Genomic DNA, 4,859 nt, shown 5'->3' with positions numbered 1-4,859 from the left:
AGAGTTCAATTTGGAACTCGGGTTCTGGGGTTAATTCCTAATGAGCATATACTTGTGTTGTGACTAGGGTTTCTGCCAGGCTCGGGTCAGGGATAGCGCTCGAGGCCGTTTCATTATTCGCACGGGGTTCGAGGTAAAAAAATTGCACCCGATGCATGAGATACGTGATTAGAGCTTGGCCCAAATGTTAAATGTAAATTCGATTGGGGCTTAACCCAATAGGTAAATGTAAATAGGATTAGGGCTTGGTTCGATTATCAAATGTAAATATGATTTAAGGGCTTGACCCAGTTATTAAAAGTGAACATGATTAGGGCTCGGGCCCCTGTTAACGAGCATGATTATAATTATGCATGTGAATATTTAACTAAGTATTCGGGAATGTGATGTGTTTGTTTATATGATGATTGCATTATATATACATGATTATTCTAGATTGGAAGGCTCGGCTTATAAGTCGAGAGTTTATCGATTATATTTGACTAGAAAGCTCGGCTTATAAGTCGAGGATCTATCTATTGCATTTGATTAAAAGTTTGGCCTGTTAGTCGAGGGTATATCTGGTTAAAAGGCTCAGCTTATAAGTCGAGGGTTTACGAGGCTCGACTTATAAGTCGAGGTTTTACAAGGCTCTACTTATAAGCCGTGATCGACACTATGCGCGCAAAGCGTAGGCCATTATGGCTAGGCCACCTTGGGAGTGTATTATGCATTTTACTGGCTTGGATGCCACTTGAATAAATAGAAATGTGACACACACTTGTATGACCCTGTGGTCGCTTACTTGTACAATGTGCCTACTTGGTCTTAGTTATTACTGTTAAGCATGTGGTTATATTTTGTTGATTATGTCAATCTGTTAATATGTTTTCTTGATGAGCCTTGGTTCACGGGTGCTATGTGGTGCAGGTAAGGGTAAGGAAAAGCTTGGCCAGCCATTAGTTGGAGAGCATTAGAGGCGATGTGTACATATGCAGTCTGCTCGACCGCCACGACCGAGATATCGCAGGGGAACTAGGGTTGGACCCTGTTTTTCTGCTTAAGTCGGCATATTTTGTAATCCTTGAGTTGTAAACAATTTTTAAACTTGTATTTTGGGATCCCATGTAAAGACTAAGATTTTCAATGGAAATGTTTGTTCCTTTGACCAAGATTTTTAATACCTGAACCATTAGTCACTTAATGACATATTTTAGTCCAAATGACTCGTTTAGTGAGTCCAGCTCTAATTTAAACACATGTCGTAACGGTTCCTTATTACCAGGGCATTACAAGATGCTTGTGCCATTGAAGCTTCATGCATGACTTCTCCTCGAGCACTGGTGACATCCTCAACATGTTGTGAGGCCTCCCCCATGGCCTTATTAGCCTCCTCACGGGTAACCCGGGTCTCTTCTCGTGTCACCCAGGTGTCCTCCATGGCCTTGTGCACGACCTCTTCCATGGCCTTGAAACGACCCATGGCTTCCTCCACCAGTTTTGAGGAAGTGTCCTCGAGAGTTTGAAGCCTAGACTACTCCACTATCAGGAGGGTCTCCAACTTGGAGGCACGAGTCTTCTTGTCCTCAAGAGCCTTCTGGAGATTGTTGTGCTCCTCGAGGGAGATGGACGCCTCCGTGAGTTCCTTCAGCTCAGAGGACCTCGTGATCACGACGTCACCAAGCCTTTAGCATAAGGTAGCAGCCTGCATAACAAAGCAAAGTTAGTACACAAGAATTTTGTACTTAGCTACAAATTCAAATTATAGAGTCTAAGACTTACCCGCGTCGAGGAGTAGAGGCAGGCTGCGAGGAGGGATATCTAGTTATCCCCTTCGAGGCGAGCATAGCTGCGAGAAGGCATATTGCATAGGGATCCGCTCAATCCCTACAGAAGCCCCGCCACCAGCGGAGCTATCCTGATGCTGAGTCTCCCCACGAAAAGAGACTCCAGCTCCTCACGGCTAGGAGGTGCCAACGGGGTTCCGCTCCGAGGCCTATCCTCGCGAAGGTATTCCGCTAAGGCCTTGAAGTCTTAATTCCCTTCTTCTAGGCGGGCATTGAAATACTCCATGACCTGCCTGTGCCTCTCAAGCTTTTCCCCTTCACAATATCCGGGGAAGATTACTAGTCGATGTTTCTTGGCTGGAGGAATGTCAGACGCCTCAAAGGACGAGAGGTCATTTCCTGTCCTTGAAGTCCCTTCCTCAAGGACTGGCGAACACTCGCAAAGGTTGATGATTGGTGGGTCCACTCGCATCGTGACTTCCTCAATTACCACCAGCCTCGGGGGAGTGGCCGAGGAGCAGCTGCTGGAGCTACAGGGACCACCGGGGCTACGGGAGTAGCCGCCAAGGACTTGGGCACCAATAACGGTGGAGTAGGAATTTGTATTTGAGAGGGCCCCTGAAACCTCTGTCATTTAGCCCGAATAGAGTCAGCATAACCCATGTGACCTGCAAAAAATATCAAGGGTGTTAGTCTTCATCAAAAGATAAAAAAAAAAATAGGCATGTAAATGCATGTACAAAGCTCTAGTATGGAGCATATGAGCTCATCAGGAGGCCTACCACTAGATGGCTCCTCCGAGTGAAGAATGGAGTGGGAAAATTCTATCACAAGTTTTCCCATCTTTTGAGTGGTGTTCGTCTCGTACTTACAAAACCACCTCACATGCATAGACATCACCTCTTCCAATGGCATGAAATCCTAGGGGTGTAGCCTTCTCTTCGACTGGTGGAGGAATGTGTCAATTAAATCCTAGTAGTGTTAAAACTCCTCTGAGGTCCAATGAAAACCGAGATCTGCCCGCTTTGGAGGAGCGAAGGCGAGGCCCACACATGCTCAGGACTTACCCCTTCTCTTACTTGCTTAGCATGATACAAAATTTTGGGAGACTTACTTTGGTCATGCGACGAGGACTCCACCCCAACCTAGAGCTCCTCCTCGATCTCTTGGTCCTCCTAAGCCTTAGCATCAGCTCGGATTGAAAGAACGTTCTTTCACATTCTTCTCGCATCATTTGGTTATACTGGAGAAGTGTCAGTCTATCCTTGTACTCTGTGTGGAGGGCAGCTTCTTCTCGTGACTTCTTCGAGTTCCAGAGCAAAGAGAGGTCCACGACACCTAATTTTTGACCCTCCTGGAGAAGACCAGACCGGCAAAGGTGAGCTTCTGTGACGAGGAAGTTGAGCTCCATCTTCGCATATGAAAGTCGCTTCATCTTTTGGAGTCGGTCATCGTACGCCACGATGAACGAAGAACGGAGAAAGGACCTATCAAGAAAAAAATTCTAAGTACGGGATGATTAATGTCAGAGAAATAAACTAGATATGAGGTTTGCACACTTACCAACCCTGGTGAATTCCAGGAGAAGGGTAGGATTGGCCTATGTGGGAAAGCTACTTGTGAAGAAGAAGTGTCTTTGTAGTCCCTCGCGTGGCTCTCATTATGGCAGGGAGCCTTGTACACCATCCCAGGAAAGGTGTACTTCATTAGGGTGTAATAACCATCGAACCTCATCTTCCGAGGACAAGCCTAAAAACTATAGACGTATAGTATTTTGGCCGGAGAAGGCACGAGCCAGTTTTGTCTCTAGTATAGAACGTACAATCCATCGAGGACCCAGTACCCATTCGTGGACAGTTGGAAAGGAGCTATGCCGACATATTTAAGGAAGTCAACATAGTATTGATGCAGAGGGAAGGCTGCCCCTGCTTGGAGGTGCAAAGCGCTCCATGCCCGAGGTCGTTCACACTCTGGTGTACCCTTTCTGAGTCTTGAGGCAAGCGCACAAGGATGTCCCCTTTGACTTCGTAGTGGAAGATGATTTTGTTTAGTTCCCCTCGATGTTTCAGCTTGCTAGGGAGCTGCTCTGCTTCGAAGCCTTCCACTTCGTAGCGTATGGTCTCATGCATGGGACCCATGTTTACCTCCTCCTCCAAGGCGCCACACTGACTTGGCCTCTCCACCGGCAGAGGCTTCTCTCTGACAACTATTGCGCGACTCTGTTCTGGGGCTGGCAACCTCATGTCCTCCGAGATTTGTCCTGCTTCTCGAGCCATGTCGATGATTTCTTGATCAAAATAATAGAAGCCTTACTGGTGGAGGTGGTGTAACTCCTCAGACATCTGAAACAAGCAAAACCAAGCAATTAGCGTCTTGACTAGAAGAAAGATAGGTCAAAACACGAGAACCCCTAAGATAACTGCTTGGGGAATGGACGAGAATGGGAAGCCTAAGGGACTAGAGTGTCCTCACAACCATAAATCAACTGTCGGAGGACACCACCAGAGTTCATGAACTTCATCGGAATGTGGAAAATTTCCAAATTCTGGTCGAATGCTCAAAAATGCAGATAGGCCCAAACGACCCATTTTTGCTGATTTTAATGCCAAAACGAACCTAAAAAGACCAGAAAGAGGTCAAAATGACCCTAAATCCCAAAAACCACGACAGCATAAGCATGTAACTACATTCATCAAAAAACTCAAACAAAAAAGGGAGAAAAATAGTGACTTACTCGAAATAAACCTCTGATAAGTGTTGTATTGTGTCTAGACTCGAAAATACTTCAAGTCGCTGACCCATAAAAGATTGATTCTCTCCGACCGTCTAGGTCTTCAGCAAGGGGAAGGGTGGAAGAAGTTGGAGAGCTCTGGTTTCTAAGAAAGTTTCAAACGCTAAAAGTGATGAAATGGGAGGCAAAATTCGAGTTTTATACTCAAGATCATGAGGAGGAGGCAACTCCTCCCTGACCGTTGATCACCTACAAAGTAGGCACTTGAGCTTGATCCAGCGGTCATGGATATCAAGGCACGGATCGCGATCATAACAGGGAAAAGGACACTTTGGGTGCAGATTGGATGTCTTGGGCGTGGA

Source organism: Humulus lupulus, chromosome 1 (assembly GCF_963169125.1).
Source record: "Humulus lupulus chromosome 1, drHumLupu1.1, whole genome shotgun sequence".
In the NCBI taxonomy this organism is placed as follows: domain Eukaryota; kingdom Viridiplantae; phylum Streptophyta; class Magnoliopsida; order Rosales; family Cannabaceae; genus Humulus; species Humulus lupulus.
The sequence above is the reverse complement of the archived record's forward strand: the minus strand, read 5'-3'. Positions refer to the sequence as shown.